The 20,418-nt window shown below is 44.0% G+C and overlaps 1 long non-coding RNA gene across 2 annotated transcripts in view; it reads right to left on the bottom strand.

The window, feature by feature from the left end:
• Positions 1–20,418, bottom strand: part of LOC144827245 (uncharacterized) — a 145,479-nt gene that overhangs the window by 58,754 nt on the left and 66,307 nt on the right. The window contains exon 2 of one of the 2 annotated variants that reach the window (XR_013610098.1): positions 3,948–4,067. The exons of the other annotated variant lie outside the window; for it this stretch is intronic. This is a non-coding gene — a long non-coding RNA (uncharacterized LOC144827245). The remainder of the gene's footprint in view (positions 1–3,947; positions 4,068–20,418) is intronic. 2 annotated transcript variants of the gene reach the window in all.

Consider the following 20,418-nt stretch of genomic DNA (forward strand, 5'->3'; position numbering starts at 1 on the left):
GGTAGTGACTGGATGACTAGAGTAATGCAAAGAGAGTGCATGGTGAATGTATAAGTGCTTGGATATTGGCGGAGTGATTGGGTAAGTAAATGATGCTGGATGGGGGATTGAAGGAGTGTGTGGGGAGTGACAGTGGGATTGCTGGAGTGCATAGGTACTACCTGGGTGATTGGAGGAGTGCATCAATAGTGTGTAGGTGGTTAGAGGTCTGCATGGGTAGTGCATGGAGGAATGTAGCAGTGCATGAGTTAGAGCCTGAGTCTTTGCATGAGTACATGGGTAGTGACTGAATGATTAGAGTACTGCAAAGAGAGTGCATGGTGAATGTATAAGTGCTGGGGCATTGGCGGAGTGATTGGATAAGTACATGGTGCTGGATGGGTGATTGCAGGAGCACGTGGGAAGTGACTGGGGGATTGTTGGAGTGCATGGGTACTACCTGGGTAATCAGTAGATGGTGCCGGATGGGTGATTGGAGGAGTGTGTGGGGAGTGACAGGGGGATTGCTGGAGTGAATGGGTACTACCTGGGTAATTGGAGGAGTGAATCAGTAGTGTGTAGGTGGTTAGAGGTCTCCATGGGTAGGGCATGGAGGATTGTAGCAGTGCACAAGTTAGTGCCTGGGGCATTGCATGAGTACATGGGTACTGACTGAATGATTAGAGTATTGCAAGGAGAGTACATGGTGAATTTATAAGTGGTTGTGTTGGAGTGCATGGGTACTACCTGGGTAGTTGGAGGAACGAATCAGTAGTGTGTAGGTGGTTGGAAGGCTGCATGGATAGTGCACAGAGCATTGTAGCAGTGCACAAGTTAGTGCCTGGGGCATTGCATGAGTACATGGGTACTGACTGGATGATTAGAGTATTGCAAGGAGAGTACATGGTGCATTTATAAGTGGTTGTGTTTTTTGATCAGTACATGGTACTGGCTTGGTGAATGGAGGAGGGCATTGAGGGTGACAGTGTGATTGCTGGACTGCATGAGTATTCCCTGGGTAAATGGAGGAGTGAATCAGTAGTTGGTTACAGGACTGCATGGATAGTGCACATATGATTGTAGCACTGCATGTGTAACTGCCTGGGTCATTGTATGAGTACATGGATAGTGACAGGATACTTACAAGGAGAGTGCATGGTGAATTTATAAGTACTTAGGTTTTGACAGAGTGATTGGATAAGGACATGGGGCAGGCTGGGTAATTGGAAGAGAGCATAGCTAGTAACAGGGAGATTACTTAAAGGATTGTAGAAGTGTATGAGTTAGACCCTGGGTAAATGCACAAGTACATGGGTACTGACTGGATGATTAGAGTACTGCAAGCAGAGTGCATGGTGAATTTCTAACTGCTTGTGTTTTGGCGGAGTGATTGGATAAGTACATAGTAGTGGCTGGGGGATTGGAGGAGTGCACAGGGAGTGACAGTATGATTGCTGGACTATATGTGTACTACCTGGGTAATTGGAGGAGTCAATCAATAGTTGGTTACAGAACTGCATGGATACTGCACATGTGATTGTAGCACTGCATGAGTTAGTGCCTGGGTAATTGCATGAGTACATGGATACTGACTGGATGATTAGAGTACTGCAAAGAGAGTACAAAGTGAATTTATAAGTGCTTGTGTTTTGGCAGAGTAATTGGATTAGTACATGGGACTGGCCCCCGTAATTGGAGGAGTGCTTTGAGAGTGACAGCGTGATTGCTGGACTGCATGGCTACTCCCTGGGTAATTGGAGGAATAAATCAGTAGTGTGTAGGTGGTTACAGGACTGCATGGATAGTGCACATATGATTGTAGCACTGCATGTGTAAGTGCCTGGGTCATTGCATGAGTACATGGATAGCAACAGGATACTTAGAGTGCTGCAAGGAGAGTGCATGGTGAATTTATAAGTACTTACGTTTTGGCAGAGTGATTGGATAAGGACATGGCACTGGGTGGGTAATTGGAGGAGAGCATAGGTTGTAACAGGGAGATTACTAAACTTTATAGGTAGCACTTGAAGGATTGTAGAACTGCATGAGTTAGTGCCTGGGTAATTGCACGAGTACATGGGTACTGACTGGATGATGAGAGTTCTGCAAGGAGTGTGCACTGTGAATTTCTAACTGCTTGTGTTTTGGCGGAGAGAATGGATTAATACATGGTACTAGCTCAGTGATTGGAGGAGTTTATTGACAGTGACAGTGTGATTGTTGGATTGCATGGGTACTCCCTGAGTAATTGGAGGCGTGAATCAGTAGTTGGTTAGAGGACTGCATAGATAGTGCACATGTGATTGTAGCATTGCATGTGTTAATGCCTGGATCATTGCATGAGTACATGGATAGTGACAGGATACTTACAGTGCTGTAAGGAGAGTGCATGTTGAATTTATGAATGCTTGGATTGTGGCAGAGTGATTGGATAAGGACATGGGACTGGCTAAGTAATTGGAAGAGTGCATAGGTAGTAACAGGGAGATTAGTAAACTGTATAGGTAGCACTCAAAGGATTGTAGAAGTGCATGAGTTAGTCCCTGGGAAATTGCACAAGTACATGGGTATTGACTAGAGTACTGCAAGGAGAGTGCATGGTGAATTTCTAACTGCTTGTGTTTTGGCGGAGTGATTGGATTAGTACATGGTAGTGGCTGGGGAATTAGAGGAGTGCACAGGGAGTGACAGTGTGATTGCTGGACTGCATGGGTACTACCTGAGTAATTGGAGGAGTGAATCAATAGTTGGTTACAGGACTGCATGGATAGTGCACATGTGATTGTAGCATTGCATGTGTTAATGTCTGGGTCATTGCGTGAGTACATGGATAGCGACAGCATACTTACAGTGCTGCAAGGAGAGTGCATGGTGAATTTATAAGCACTTAGATTTTGCCAGAGTGATTGGACAAGGACATGGCAGACTGATTAAAAGAGTCCATGGGGAGTGACAGGCGGATTGCTGGACTGCATGTGTAGTGCTCTGGAGATATTACCACTGCATGAGTTAGTGCATGAGTCATTGCATGAATGCATGGGTAGTGCTTGCATACTAACTGTGACTGCACAATATAGAATCAGTAAATCATTTCTCGTGTAATTATAAAGTCACATATTCACTACCTTTTCACTCCTGTAGTCAAGCACCTCTCAATAATTCAGTAAATATGCATACAACTATATAAATACTATCTGAACACATACATGAGTTATTACATACTATCTAGTTAAACAGATAAGTATAACATACCAGAAACAGTAATATGTGGTGGTTTCGTTTTGAGCTACATCTTCACCGTTAAATCTGGAAATATGCAACATCATTATACTGTACCTCTCAACAGACTTAAGAAAGAAGACTAATTAACAACACCTTTTATGAGCATTTCTAAAACCACACTTTTATCATACATCTTTACCATTATATCTAAAATTATGTGGCATCATTCAACTATACCTTTGCTCAGACTACAAAAAGAAGCATAATTAACAACACCTTATTTCACCATTCTATCTTAAAACATATGGCATCATTTAACTTTACCTTCTGTACAAACTAATAACAGAACCTTAATTATTAACAACTTATATGATCATCTTTCAAACAGCACAGTTGTGCTGCATTTTACCAAACTATCTATAAATGTGCAGTATCATTAAACTATACATTTGTAGAGAAGAAAAAATAAAGCCTAATAAACTACACCTTATATGAACATCTTTCAAAATACACATTTGTACTGCATCTTCAACTAAGTATCTAACAATATGAGGCATCATTCAGCTATACATTTGAACAGCCTTAAAAATATACATATTACTGTACAGACTGTTTTTAAACAAACTTCAAGTAAAATGAAACTAATTCCAATATACATCTCTACATTTAACAATATATTTCAAACAACACAGTTTAAGAATAATGTCAAATCTTTTTTAAATAAACCTCAATAATATATAACTCACCTTGCAAATAAATCTGTTGAATGAAAAATCTCACACACTCTGACAGGATTTTCTTTTATACACAGTCAATATAAATCACCAGACTCTGCAAGGTGAAACCAGTAATGGCAAGGTTTCTCTCTGTTTTTCCATACAAACACACAAAAGCAACAAATGACATTGGTTCGCAGAGATTTTCAAATTGTAAAACATATTTCCATTAGTCATAGATAATAACCGTTTTCAACTGACTTCTTCACCCCTTCTGCTTAATGGCAGTTTCTATAGCAACAGTGCATGCAACATTCAACTTAACTGACAGGTCACACATTCACCATATTTTCAAGTTCACCACACAATGTTGCAAATGCAAACAGCAGGTGTGGTTACGCTTTGCAAAACATGACCGTATCCTTTCTGCTGCACCTTTCAAAAAAATTTTACTAACCAATAAGAAACTTGCTTTTTAAACAAAGTAAAATGCACCCTATTTTTGAATATACAGTGTTCTTAAACAGCCAATCAAATCTCTACTTTCTTTAAAACAGAATCTTGTCCACCATTTTAGATATCTCTCATTCTATCAACTGACTACCTCAGCTACAGACATCTTTTCATTACCTACAGTCATCACTTCAAGATGCTTTCAGTGTGGATTGTTGGGCACATCTATGTTTTCTTGTGCAAAAGGTATGCTGAACGCAGAGGTATTGACAAAGACCTAGCTTTGCAAAATGTGGACATTAAAGGGATTGGACAGAGAGGGTTAAAGTGGCACCAATTGATGCCTGTGGTTAAAACCTTTTTGCATCCCCAACCCCCTGGCCTCATGATTGTGCACTGTGGTGGCATTGACCTAGGCACATTGACTGGGGTAGGTCTGGAATTGCTAATGAAGGACACCTTTGCAGAATTGATGCTGCTTTTTCCCCAAACTGCCTTTGTATACTCTAACATATGCCAAAGACAGAAATGGAAGTGGCCCAATCAATTTTGTCCTCAGATTGAGAAAGCTAGAAAAATATCAATAAAGCTGTTTCTGCTTACCTCAGAGACCACAGAATGGGCTCCATTTATAACAACAATCTACATTTCCATATGGAGGGCATCTACAGGAGTGACGGAGTACACTTCACTGATGAAGGGAATAGAGTGTTTCTCAACAACCTAAAGCTCTGCATCCGCACTTACATGTAGCTGCAAGAAACTCATATTAAACACAAGGGCTCTTTTTAGAGCCACCCAATAACCCAACATATAACCTAGGTTTATGTTAAAAAAAATCTTAATTGCTTTTGCTTGGAGTCGCACACCCATCGTGTTCACACTAGGCATCCACGCTGAACACCGTGCACCCCTCGCGTTCACACCAGAGGCCGCACTGGGAGCATCGCACCCCTAGCATTTACACCAGGGGGCCGTGCACCCATCGCGTTCGCACTAGGGGGCCACTCTGAGAGCGGCACACCCCTCACGTTCACACCAGAGGCCGTGCTGGGAACAGTGCACCCCTCATGTTCACACCAGGGGCTGCGCACCCCCTGCGCTCACACCAGGGACCGCGCTGAGCGCCACGCTCGGGTCGTGACTCCCAAAAAAAATTCCCCAAAAAACGTCCACTTTCATTCATTTACATTCACCCCGGGGACCCCATTCCCCGTGCCTGCCCAAATATATGAAAGTTGTTTTTTTTACAAAAAAACGGAGGAGGGGGAACTACCATCCCCCTTACCCGCCCATTTACGGCCCCGGGAAACCCATCCCCCCGGACCTGGCCTCATGGTTGGGGACCGTGGGGGGAGCCCCAATGCCCTCACGGTCCCGCTGGCTCCCCGCCTCCTGCAGGAGCCGGCATTGCTTTTCCACAGGGGAGCTGTTGACATTCAGCTCCCCTTGTGGAAAAGCAATCTGCTTTGGATTTTGGAAGCGAGTGCTGGAAACCTGCTCTTGCTTCCAAAATCCAAAGCAGTGTTTGCTATGGCAGGGTGGGAACCATGCTCCCACCATGCCATAGCAAACAGCAGTGTCCCGGGGTTGGGCACCCCCAGGACACTGCAGGAGCCGGCCCTGGGGTGTGGCAGTCCCCAGGGACATCAAGGGCTCCAGCAGGGGGCTGCGTGGGCCCCTCCCAATGTGTTTAAAGCCCCGGGGAGGTGGTGGTCACCAGGGCTCGGGGTCTGTAACGGACCCCCGCATTTTCATTTTAGTGCCCTGGGGAGGTGGCGGTCCCCGGGGGGTTTGAGGGGGCTTGAGCACCCCCACACAGAGGTTTGATTTTTTTTTTAAAAGAGCCCCGGGGGTGGCGGTCCCCAGGGCTGCCGGGGCCCCCACGGGCCCCCGCAAATATAAAATATACATTGGACAGTGCCCCAGGGACCTGCCCACCCAGGGGCCTCATTTAAATGAAGCGCAGGAGCCTGCGCTTCATTTTTAAAAAGATTTTTGGTGGGATTCGCGACCCCAGCACGCATTCCGCCGAAATTCTTTTTTTTTAATGCTTTTTTTGGCCCTGGGGTCCTTGTGGAACCCCGTGAGCAGGCCTTAGGGGTCAGAGTGTTTCCACCCTGCCCCCTTTTCTTGTTTTTTATCTTTGTTTCACTGTTTTCTTGTGACTCGGTTCTACCGAGTCACAAGATGGCTGCCAACACCTCCTGGTTTGGAGTGTTGTCAGCCAATCACAGTGAAGCTCGTGGTCGGGAGGGTTCGCGAACCCACTGCGGCCATAGATATCGAAACGTTTATTTTTTTAATTTCTCAGCAACTACTGAACAGATTTAGACCATTTTAAAAGAAGGTCGCTTTCTGAACCAAGCACTACTTTTTGCCAAATTTGGTGTAATCTGTTCAGCAGTTCAGGCTGATGCCCTGGTTAAAGTTTCCTATGGGAAATTGATTTTCCAACTTTTATTTTTTTAATTTCTCAGGAACTACTGAACAGATTTACACCATTTAACAAAAAGGACGCTTTTTGAACCAAGGGCTACCTTTTTGCCAAATGTGGTGTAATTCCGTTCAGCAGTTCGGAGGGTAGCCGTGTCTAAAATAACATTTGGAAAACACGTTTTGGGACCCCCCTTTTTTCTCAGCCCCCGCTTGGCGAATCACCCCGAAACTTTCAAGACAGGAGCTGACCAGAGCTGATCGCTAGTTTTGAAAATTTCGCGAAGATTCGTCAACCGGTGCCAAAGTTTTTGGGAACACAAAAAACGGTTTTCCTATGGAAACTAGGTCCTAACTATAACTACCTGTATTTTTGAAGCTGCAATCTCGCTGGATTCCCACAGAACTCCTGCTGGTTCTCTACTTTTTTATGTAAAAAAATATTTTGGCTAGAATGGGATCCTTCTGGGTCTCCCCACAGGGCTGAGGGGGTAGGGTATCCCTACCCTGCCTCCTTAAACAGGGGACCTAGGGCCAGATGTAGGAGAGCAAATACCGGTCAGTAACGGCCGATTTCGGCCGTTACCGACCAGTATTTAGGATTTGGCATGTAGGGGCCATCATTTGACAGAATCTGTAAATTTACCGAATCGGTAAATTTACCGATTCTGTAAAATACCGAATCGGTAATTTTACCGATTCGGTAAATCCACATGAAGGTGACACTCCTAAGAGTGCCACAGGCCCTTAAGAGTCGGTATTTTACCACCCAATCCTATTGGGTGGTAAAATACCGAATTCAGGTGTGCATGCACATCTGTGCATGCACACCTGTGCCATGTGACACACAGGGCATGTATGTGTGCCACATGTCACACATGCCTGTATTTGGGGTGCCAAAGGTGTCAAAGTGACACCCCCTGCACCCTTGCAGGATTCGGTATTTACCGATTCGGTAAATACCGAATCGGTATTGCCCATTGATTCCTATGGGCTTCAAGGCCCATAGGAATCAATGGGCAATACCGATTCGGTATTTACCGAATCGGTAAATACCGAATGTTACCGATTCGGTAATTCACATTGCAAAATTACCTACATCTCCCACCTTCAAATTTACCGATTCATAAATACCGAATCGGTAAAATTCGGTATTTATGAGTCGGTAAATTGAAGTTACCTACATCTGGCCCTAAGTGCCTGATTCCTGTAATGGCTTAGCAGGGGTGTGGAATTTAATCAAATATATACTTGTCCATGGGGCAGGTTGCTTCTTACATCTACTAGCCCTGTAACAAAATCCCCTTTCCCCTTTGGTACCATGTAGTGCAGCATCAAATTATGGCAGCAATCTCATTATATAGGTTCTCTGATTTAGCCTTTCTGATTATACCAAAATGTGACAGGAAGCTAAGTCTTGGTCCAGGAGGCGGCTTTTTGTGATTTGGTATATCAAGGTACATATTTGTATATCTGGGCGATTGGGTTTGAGGTACTTTCGAAGGAGTCCCTCAAACCCAATTTCTTAAAAAAGAGCGTTCTGATAGGCCATGGGGACTTTTTTCCCTTGGGCCAATTTTCTCCCATGGAGACACACTCCTTCGGGAGCGAGCGCTCTGATTGGCTGCCTGAAATATGCAGAAAACTGTTGCAGGAAGCAGCAGGGATGTGAAATTCCTATAGCCCGACGCCCAGGACATATTGTTTGGTGTCAAGGGCAACAAGTTTTCAAGTGTATCTTGTCCTTGGGTCAAGTAGGCCCAACCCCCTGCAGCACAAACCCTTTGGCTGACAGTTTGTAGTACCACATATGGATCAGGGAAGGGCACTGTCTGCAGTTAAGGTAATATTTTTTGGTGTATGTTAAAGCTGTTCAAACTTGTATTTATGGTTCATTAATTGTAAGCCTTTATTATTAGGGTGAGTGCTCTCAGTAAATGTTGTAAGCTCCGAATGCACTACTGACAGTGGTTCCAGCATAAAAATGTGTACAAGTGTACACGTTTTCAAAGTTTAGCAATATGAGGCTATGTGTAATGCTCCCAGAATGCCCTCTGATTTGATGCAAATATTTTCAGAAGCTGAAGACATGATTGATGATACTTTGCTTTGAAAGTAAAAGGTTCATACATTCTGCTAAACTACTGTAAAATTCAAAGTACCATTTCTTTGCACCATCATTTAGTAACAGGAGTTGATGCATGCTAGTAGTTCCAAAAAATATTCATAATGGAAAATCAGTGTAACCAGTTTCAATAAGATTATGGGAAACAAAAATAAACAAGCATTGGCAAACCCAGTAGCCCTGAAATTAGTGGTCAGCTTTTTAGTTTTGTCAATGTGTGACTTGTTTTGTAAAATCTTATTGGTGTGGCAGCTGCCGTGCCCTCACCATTAAAACAAATATTGGCAAAAGCAACAATTGTTATTTGGTCTCAAAAAGCACACACTGCCAGAGTAGTTACTGGCACTGAACAAAACTACTTTGTGTGTAGATATGCTCCCTGTGAAAGAGCAGAATGCTGTCACTCACCGTGAAGCCAGCTGATACAGAGAGAGAGAGAGAGAGAGACAGAATTTTAATAACCGCAAAAGGTAATTGTCAATGCCCGACCAAATTAGGGGCCCAATTATAAAAGTAAGTCTCAAAAAGTGCACTCATGGTATATGTCCTTGCATTAAGTGCAGCTTTACAGCTTTCGTGAATTCCTAAGAATTTACAGAAGTAGGACAAGAAATAGTCCTCCTAGAACATATTAGTTAACTGCATTTTAGCATGAACAAATTTGAATGTATAGATTCTGCGAAAATCTGAGTGTTTTCAAGTTCACTTTCCCTCCAACCATTTTTTCCCCAACTCAGAAGAAAGTTTACGTCTACCTTTGTCAGGAGTAAATTTCCAACATTTCTCAGTTTGGGAAAAGATTAGAGAGAGTTGTTGAAAATCCTTAAAACATGCAAGTTAGTAGGTTTGCACAGACTCAAAAAGCCATTCTAACCTTGGAACTTTTGCTTACCACTACCTGGTAGTTGAATTCTGTGTAGCCTAAAGTCTTCTGGTCAGTTGTGCATTGATTCCTACATAGAGTGAGTTGCCTTCGTCCATCTTGCTGGTGATGAGAGCCTGGGTTATGCTCTGCGGGTGTTGAAGGGAAACCACTTGAAAATCTATTTGAGCATTTTGAGTGTGTGGAAACAGGAGGTGGAGACTGCATATACTTGGCCTATCACAGCAAGTTGGTTGTTGACTATTATTCTCCACAAAGGTGGTAGGGTTAAAATATGTGTATCAATTCACGATATACTCAGGGGCATATTATCAAGAAATCTTTTGCCACTTTAGCACACATATCGCCGAAAAAGCAGCAATTTTTTTATCGCACTATCAACAAGAACACGCTAACATGCTTTAGCGCTTGTTTTCTTGAGATAGCTGCCGTTTATTTTTTGCTTTGCATGTTAGCGATATGTATCGCTAATAACATGCAAAGTAGGCCTTCCTCACCAATACTACATGAAAACAGTTGCAAACAGAACTGCGCACTATTAACAATGCGGCACCGGACCTGTGAAGCAATTAAAAAAGCTGCGCTAACCGCGGTTATCGCACGAATTTAACACCTGTTTAAAAGTTGACTTAAAAGTCTTTTGTATTGCAGGTGGATTGTGTGGTTAAGTTCACACTTGCCTATTAGCAAGCTTTTCATTAGAGCTTACTAATTATCGCTTGGTTTCTCACGCTATTGCTGCTTATCGCCGTCTATCGCTGGATTTGACTTCGCATCTGATCAAAGCGTTGTTAATACGCCGCTAACACAGCGATGTCAACCAGCGATAGACGGCGATAAAAGAAAACGTGCCAAGCGCGATTTGCAATTATTATCGCATTTAGTTGATGATATGCCTGTGTTTGCGACTGTTTTCATGTAGTATTGGTGAGGAACGTCTACTTTGCATGTCAATAGCGATAAATATCGCTGACATGCAAGGCAAAAAACAAATGGCGGCTATCTCAAGAAAACAAGCGCTAAAGCATGTTAGCGTGCTCTTGTTGATAGGGTGATTAAAAAATCGCCGCTTTTTCAGCAATATGTGCCGCTAAAGTGGCAAAAGATTTCTTGATAATATGCCCCATAGTTTTAAGCGCTTTAGTCCTCAGACAATCAATAGAAATAGAATTCACAATACAAAACAGTAAATTAATATTTAATGAGCTCATTGAAAGCGCACTGCTTGGGAGGATCGCTCCTGTAATAAAGCACGTCATCTATGTGTGAGGTGATGTCCTTTCAAAAGAAACACCCAAATGTACATCAAAAACTGTCCCCATAAGGGCGACAGCACCATAATAACATTTTACCCTTTATAGTACTGGAAGTACCCTGTGTGATGTGGCCTAAGTGTACCTCATCACACTCACTCAAGATCTCTGTATCACCAGATCTACATCACTCCTGTCAAATACCAGCTACACAGTAGTCTCACACCACTGCCTGCAGCCTCACATTATCATATTACCAGCTGACCACACGCCTCTCTTCACGTCATATGCTTCATTACAGTGGTTCCACTTCCAACGTAGTTCTGTAGTTGATAACAGCACCTTAACAGAAATGTCACCGCCTTCAGCTGCATGTTCCACCAAACCACATTTTCTTTAATATTTCGTCATTGATCACTACAAACAGCATTCAGATCCCCAATTTCTCAGTATCAAAGCTTCACTTTGTCACCAGACTCCTCTTTTGCAGTATTACCAGTTAACTACACAGCGCCACACATCACCATTTCCTTCACAGCTCATCCCACCCATCACGGATGTTATGTTACCAAATTCTAAAATCCTTTGTGTATATTGGGAGTGAATCGTGCTCTTTTGACAAAGTCATACATGCTTAGATTTTTGGATGACGTACCCAGTGCCTGGGATCAAGCATATATTCTGTCTGTCTAAAAATAACTTTTCTTTTCGTCCAATGCTCTGTAACCATCCACCAGTATCAACACTTTCACTCATGCCCACACATTTAACGATGCAATGAGTACATTTGCCACTGGGTGTTGGTTATGGGGACAGAAGTACTTGTATGTGTGTATGAATCCGAACTAACATGTCGCACAAGAGCATATAGCTACTGTGCCACAAAAGAAATACATACACTTGAAATGAGGCAGCACTGTTGGCTTTGTCAATGCACGTTTTTATTCATGCTACTCAGCTCCGATAAAATGACATTAATAATTGACCGGAGACCATTCCAAATCAGGTTTAATACCTTAACTCCAAACCTCACATTTTCTGGCTGTGGGCCGGATGTCCATACAGCTGTCGAGCGCGTGTGCCCTACCACTAATATTGACAACGTTTTAAATAATCTAAGAGTACCCATCTCCAAACACTTATTGATGCTTAAAGCGCTTGTTTTAATATCAATGTGTGTTTTCTTTCTTAGCCCTTTAATGCATGCGTCTGTTTTTAGTAGGGACATTTGTTTTAGCGCACTTTCAATTTGTGTTGTTTGTCTATATTTCAATGTCATCGTTGATCATTTTTATCCAGATAAAATGCGTTAAATCCTCGTAATACAACATTATTCCTAGTGACGGCTGGCTGGACAGTAGCCTGATCCTCCCCTCGGTGAGTAATGGATTGGGTTTGATTGCTTGACAGAAGGACAATGGGGGATAAACAATTCCATTTGCGGCCCTGAAATCCCCCATCTGTTGCGTGCGCTCGTGCTCGGGGAGCGCCCGCGAGGAGACAGATGAGCACGCCAGCCAGCCCGGATGTTAATGGCGTCACTGGCGCGCGCGGAGCATGTGGCCTTATAAATCAAAAACTAATTGCACGTACGGTTGATTATATTGCCATCGCGCTGATCATTTCCAACACTGAGGGGTTCTCCCACAACAATGAGGTGGAGTGACCTGGGGCGGGGTTCTATCCAGTGGAGGCGGCGGTCTCCTCGTGTCACGGTTGAGAGGCAGAAATCCAGGGGAATAGTCTGAAAATGCACCATTTTTTGGCTGCAGAAATACAGCATTGTCCTTGTGCATATTGCGGGTTTATGTTCTATCAGGTTAACCATTATAATAGTTTGCTCGAAAGTGTTGCTTGAATGTTCAACATTTAAAAAAAATAAAAAAAATTAGGATATACATATCTATATATATCTTTATATTCACTGAAAAAACCATAGGTTAGAGACCATATATAGTTAGGAATTAGCATTTAAAAAACCTTGAAAATTCACTGAAAAAACCATAGGTTATAGACCATATATAGTTAGGAATTAGCATTTAAAAAACCTTATTTTACTCACACAAAACCATTGAAATTCCATATATAGTTAGTTGCACTAACTATATATCGCGCAACCGCAATCCACTGCTGATGATGTCACATATTACATCATTCATGACATGGTCAGTGACATCACTGATGACATCTCAAATGACATCACTGATGACATCACTGATGACATCTCATTTGACATCAATGACCACATCACTGATGATATCATTCATGTGACAATACAATGCATCTCCTCACATTTTAATATAACCTCTGTTACACCCAGTGTTAAATATAGAGTATAATTTTTGAAACCATTGACACAACAATACTAGTTACTACATACGCACTCACTGATTCCTACGTCTACACACACATTCACTCATTCACCCATACAATCATTCATACATACAATCACTCATCTTTACAACACTATCATATGCACTCATACACCTATACAGACACTCACACTCTGCCACTCATCCATGGAGTTACTCACACACCTAGTCAGTCCTGTAAAGAATCAATCACACTTCCATTTTCTAATCTATACAGTTAAACATAGAGCACCTTACGTTTTCAACCATATACTAACACATACTTACTCTCTTATACAATCATTGATAAAAGTACACATTGATCTGCACAGAGTCACACACCTCCCAGCCAGCCGCACACACACTCAGTCTCCCATGCAAATACTTGGGCAATCAATCAATAACCCATATAGTTACTCATATAGCTACTGATCAACACATGCAGCAGTTTACAGAACAACAGACATAATGATGCACAAATTAAGACAGTTTAGTCACTAACCCATGCACTCAGTGAGACACATTTAATCACTCACTCATACATTCAGTCATGCACCTATTAAATCCTTCGTCCAGACACTTATACATCTACTCATTCTTCAATATGTAAAACATATTTAAACTTTACAGAAACACACAGTCACTGGATGATGTCATCAGTGATGTCATCAGTGATGTCATTTGAGATGTCATCAGTGATGTCACTGACCATGTCATGAATGATGTAATATGTGACATCATCAGCAGGGGATTGCGGGTGCGCGATATATAGTTAGTGCAACTAACTATATATGGAATTTCAATGGTTTTGTGTGAGTAAAATAAGGTTTTTTAAATGCTAATTCCTAACTATATATGGTCTATAACCTATGGTTTTTTCAGTGAATTTTCAAGGTTTTTTAAATGCTAATTCCTAACTATATATGGTCTCTAACCTATGGTTTTTTCAGTGAATTTCAATGGTTTTTTAATAGCAAATATCATAAGCTGTCGAATGTCAAGTACGTGGTAAGTAAAAACATTTTCGTGTTTATGCACACTGATCTGCTTTGAATGCTGCCCCCCCCCCTCATTTCTATTACGAGTACTCTCTCTTTGCAGATAGTGAAGGGTAGTTAACGCAGGCCTTTGCCCCCGTTGTAATCCGTCGTGCCTGCTTCTCTCTCCATTTGATTCATTGTTATCCAAGCATTTACTGTTTTAGAATTGGTTATCTTTGGTTCATTCTCTATTTACAAACAAGCACAGAGTCGCAATACTCTGTTTAGTCTTTGCAGATAGTGAAAAATCGTGTAAAAAAACTAAAGGAATCGAACAAAATCAGTAGGCCACTAATGGGATCTCTTTTTGACCTCGCTAAAATAGAAACATTAGGAACAACCCCTCATGATTGCTCGTGGAATGGCCACGACGGAGCTACAAGATGGTGGTGCCAGCTTCAGTCTGAAACATCCAGAAACACTGTAGACTACCAATTCGATCAGTTCCGGTAGCGCCCCAACGTGACCCGGTAGAGAAGAACTTGCCCTCCCCTCTTTGACTGATGGTTCTTGTTGCCTGTCCCTTCTGTTGTCATTTAACAGAACTATTTAGCCTGCTGAAAGGGGTTGTGTTCCGACCGCTGGTTGGTGGAGACATTTTGACTATATTCTGGACCTGCGTTGTCGCGTAATGCGTCATATGACGCGCCGCGTTAGCGCATCCGGTAGTGCTCCGATGCGCGAAGCGCAGCTTCCCGGAAGCGATCCGGGGCGCGACGCGCAGCGCGCAACGTAAGCATAACAGGTCATGTGACTTGTTAATAAAACTTTTCATTGGTTCATTTTACTTTTCTTATTCTAATGATGAAAGGCTTCGTCATATGACCTAAAAATTGCACTTTTTATTACTTTCGAACATTATTTTTTCTTAAACATATATGTTATAATGTTCCAGGCTAATGTACTTTCCCGGAAAATTTACAACTGTCCTGCAAGTAAAATATATTCCTTTTTCGAGAAAAAGGGCGTTTCTTCGTCCCATGACGGAGCCGTTGAGCAAAAGAGGCTCCGCCTACTGTCTTAGTCGCCGATACGCCTGAATATCAGATTCTTATCGATCACTTTATGTTGCAGGAGTAGAAAACACAACAGCCCTTGACCATTTATCTTTACTGCGTTCCTGCGTATTATACCTTTTACCCTTCATGTAATTGGACTGCTTTATTTCACTTGCCTTTTACTGATTCGAAAACAGTGACTATTATTAAAAACTTTACCAATGTAAATACTACTACCATGTTTTCTTTTAAAAACCTTTATTGTGAAAATGTCAGTATACAAATACGGGCCTATAACCACGTGGGTCGGCCACGGAGCAAACTGTAATCGTATATGATGAGGAGACATTTACACTTTAGAGGAACGTAACGGGCGGGCCATTAGGTTGCAAGAACTAACGTGTGTAACAGTTGCGGAATCGGTGGACGTACATTTTATAATTAAAATACGACAGGGCCAGTTACAATAAAATTATCTAGATATACATTTGCGGGCAAGGACCATGGGTGACGTTAATTCGAACTTTCAATAGTACAGTAATCAATAACACATCAAAACTTAATATCAATAGGGATGTCGAAATATTCAATCAATTCTCGTCCCCGCCCGCCATGTGCTTCAAAACTGCATACATATCTCGTTATATCAAGGTTGTGCAACCAGTACACAACAAGGAGTTACGAGTCCTAATTATTCCGGCGCCATTTTGGGCGAGGACGGGCAGGTCCAGGATATAGTCAAAATGTCTCCACCAACCATCGACTATGATGATGTTCATATGCTGTATTTATTAGAGTAACACTCATCTATCCACATGAAATTAATTTGCCACAATCTAAACATGTCATTTTAATCTTTCCAAAGTTCTTCTGAATATTTGGGACCGTTTCCCTTGCCTCTGATGCTGTCAGTGCCACTTCTTTGGTGAATGTACTGGCAGGTCGGGGGTTGTCCTCCAAATCTCTCTTTTGTGCACCACTATAATTAATCGGTGCCACCTCTCCATATGACGATGCATGGTATAATTACCATAACTATATTTTTTTTCGGTTCCTCTGGAGAGTACATCGTGGCAGATGAGGCAGGTAACGTACCGGGCATTTACCTTTTTTGCATGTAGAGGAAAGGAAAAAAAATTCGAGCGTCCGAGTTCTAAGGTGTCCCAGGGCCATTTTAGTGGACCAGGCCCAAATCCAAAGAACAGGCCGCCATTTTGAGAGTCCTGTTGCAGCCGCCTCTCGCTGTAGCAGCAAGAGCGGGCGAAACTCAGCTAGACGGCGCTCCACTGCAGATGAAGTGCGTCAACCTGGAGAGGCGGGAGAGGCTCGTTTGCGCCGCCTCCCCCCCCCCCTTCGGGCACCCCACGCCGTCTTTCGGCGCAGCATTGTAGGATGGCCACACCAGTGCGGCAACTTGCTAGACACCACCTCGGTGCCATCCGGATCTCGGCGCCCCACTGCAGATGAAGTGCCTCCACATGGAGAAGCGGGAGAGGCTCGTTTGCGCCGCCTCCCCCCCCCCCCTTCGGGCACCCCACGCCGACTTTCGGCGCAGCATTGTAGGATGGCCACACCAGTGCGGCAACTTGCTGGACACCACCTCGGTGCCAACCAAATCTCAGCGCCTTGTGGTGTCTTCCATTCCGAAAATATTGTTGGCAGCATTTTAAAAGGAAAGATAAACAGCCGTTTGTGGCCCTCACTACACCGTTCTCCTAGTGAGTCTCACATTGTTACATTTAGGAAGAATGTTGAAGAGTAGTATGTTGAAAATCTGAAGCCATTGTTCTACAAACTCTCAACCAGCCTTGGATAGAAAAATCCTGAAGAATGTACAAACTGAAAACCAGTTTTTGTCTGTATAGCATCAGCAGCAACGCTTGAGTCAGCTTTGTGTGAAGCCGCCATTTTGATTCATTCAATAGCGTCCCCCTGCACACATTCATGGACCTGGTCGTGTCTTCAGGTCAAACGGATTGTGGGACAAGATGCACAAAGGAAAAGGAAAATAGTTCCACCGGACCCCGGGAGGCGGCCGCCTATGTCATGGGCGATCTTAGGCCACACCAGGGCAATAGTGAAGCTGCAGCAGGTGCAAATAAGCTTCAGACAGTGTTACAAGCGCTGCTCGGAACTCTCAACTATGACACCACCTCGGTGCCATCCAGATCTTGGCGCGTTGTGCTGCCTTTGGCCCTATTCGCACATCGGTCCGCTACTGACGCCACCTCACAGGCCAACGTGGTACCCCACGCCGACTTTCGGCGCAGCATTGTAGGATGGCCACACCAGTGCGGCAACTTGCTGGACACCACCTCGGTGCCATCCGGATCTTGGCGCGTTGTGCTGCCTTCGGCCTATTCGCACATCGGTCCGCCACTGACGCCGCCTCACGTGCCAACGGATTTTCTACGCTTTTTATAACCCTATGCCGCATAACAGGTCATGTGACTTGTTTATAAAACTTTTCATTGGTTCATTTTACTTTTGGTTTCCTAATGAGGAAGGCTTGATCATATGACCTAAAATAACACTTTTCATTGGATTAAAACATTTTCTTTTCCCAAACGATGAAAGCCCCACCTTGTTTCTGGATGTTTCAGACTGAAGCTGGCGTCAGCATGAAAGCACCACCATCTCGTGGCTCCGTCGTGGTCATTCCGCGAGCAATCATGGCAGCCGCTCCCCACCGGAAACCTGCAGGAGTCGGGGGCCCCCAAGACTTTTGTAGAATCTTCAAGGCTGAGGGGACGCTTTCGAGAATGGGGTCCAAGACCTAGCAGACAAGCGTCCGAATTCCAAGGTGTCCCAGGGCCATTTCAGTGGACCAGGCCCAAAAAGGAAAGAGCCTGCCGCCATTTTGAGAGTCCTGTGGCAGCCGCTTATCGCTGCACCGCAAGAGTGGGCGCAACTCAGCTGAATGGCAGATTTTGGCACAGTGTACCAAAAGCGGGCGGAATGGGAACTGAAACGGTAAAGGGGCACCCCACTACAGCAGACGAGCCTCCACCTGGGGAGGCCCGTTCACGCCGCCTCACCCCCCCCCCCGGGGCGCCCCACGCCGTTATTCGGAGCAGCATTGTAGGATACCAAAACCAGTGCGGCAACTTACTGGACATCACCTGGGTGCCATCCACATCTCAGTGCGTTCTGCTGCCTTGGGACTATTCGCACAACAGACCGCTACTGACGAGGCCTCCCCCCGCACCCCCAAGGACGCCCCACGCTGTTTTTCGGAGCTGCATTGTAGGATACCAAAAACCAGTGCGGCACCCAGCTAACATCACCTGGGTGCCGTCCAGAACTCAGCACGTTGTGCTGCCTTGGGACTATTCGCACAAAACACAGCTACTGACCATTGTTGCTTCTTTTTTCTAAAATTTTTTTAAATGTATTTACTGTTTTTGTTGCGTTGTATATATTTATAAGTTATTAAAGTTTTATAATCCTACTACTTTGTTGGAGTGCTATATATTTTTAATGTGACACATAATTGTAAAAACTTTGATGTACAAAGAGGCATCCCTGGAATCTTCCGCTTCAGGCTGGGTCCCCTCCCCAATCACAATACAGGATGGTTTTCAGATAGTAGGAACGCGTGTGGTGTGACGGATCTCATCGGGTGGGGGCCTTGATCTACTGTAACTCCTTTGAAGAGGGGTGATTCTTTACAGCTGGAGCCATAAACTACATCTGTAGGGCTAGGTGATAGCCTGGGACCGGCCTGGACAATCGGACACATAGGAAGAGGAGTGTCAGAGGGTGCGGTAGTGAATAGGGCGAAAGGGAGGTGTCGGGCGGGCACAGGGTGTGATTCTCAGGGAAGAGCAGCGCAGATGGGGGGAGGTTTATTGCCCATGCATAAGACAGAGAGCGGGGGTGACCAGTGCCTGGGGGAGATGCTTGCGAGGGTGGGGAGCCATGCTAAGGATCCACAGCATACAGAGAGTGGGTCTGATCAAGGCATCTAAAATGGCTGCCGTGCACGACAAAAGTGTGGCATTTGAAAAAAGGCAAGATGGCGCAGACAATGTTTTTCAACACTTCCTGATTTCTTTCGAATCGAACGTTAACAGACGTTATCTCTCCCACACTATCGGTCCCCCTGGGCTTAAACGCCGAGATGGTAGGGACTGCATCCCGTGGAGATAGGCCGAGACGTCACTCGGCAGAAAAAAAAAGAAAATCAAAAAAAGTCTATAAACATACAATAAGTTAAAAGTCAATCATTCTTGTTTCCTTGTAGTACGCTCCCCAGACCGCTTCCCGGTTCGCGAACCGGGCGCACCCCACGAAAAAAAACGTTTTTTTTATTTTATTTTTTATTTTTTTTTGCCCCGCGGGGCCCTTTTAAAGCCTCCACATCAAACCTAGGGGGTCAGGGAGGATCTACTATGCCCCCTTATGGTCATTTGCCCCTTCGCTTTGGCCTCCTCTTGTCTCTCGATCCTACCGAGAGACAAGATGGCGGCCGCTCCGGACTGTTTAGAATGTTGACAGACACCGGAGAGCCAATCAGCTTCGCTTCGCGAAGTTCCGTTACGCGTCAAGTACGCGAACCGGAGCGCTACCCGGAGCGCTGTTACAGATATATATATTTTTTTGAACGTTAATTTACCAAAATCCACTGGAGCACATATATTGAGACCTAGCAAAGGCACATCGAACTAACAGTCCCTACAATTTTGCCAAGTTTCATGCAAATCCATTCAGCCGTTCGGGCTAAAAGTGAGGCCAACCGCCCTATGGAAATTAACATGGGAAAAACGCGTTTTGGGACCCCCCTTTTTTCTCGGCCCCCCCTTGACGAACCCCCCCCCCCCCAATTTTCAGGGGCTGCTCAGAAACAAAATGTTCCATTTTCCTGAAAATTTCAGCCAATTCCGTCCACAAACACCAAAGTTATTAGACATAGAATTTTCAAAAATCCCATTGAGAAAAAATCCTAACTATATATACCTA

This window comes from Lissotriton helveticus, chromosome 4_1, assembly GCF_964261635.1.
Source record: "Lissotriton helveticus chromosome 4_1, aLisHel1.1, whole genome shotgun sequence".
Classification (NCBI taxonomy): domain Eukaryota; kingdom Metazoa; phylum Chordata; class Amphibia; order Caudata; family Salamandridae; genus Lissotriton; species Lissotriton helveticus.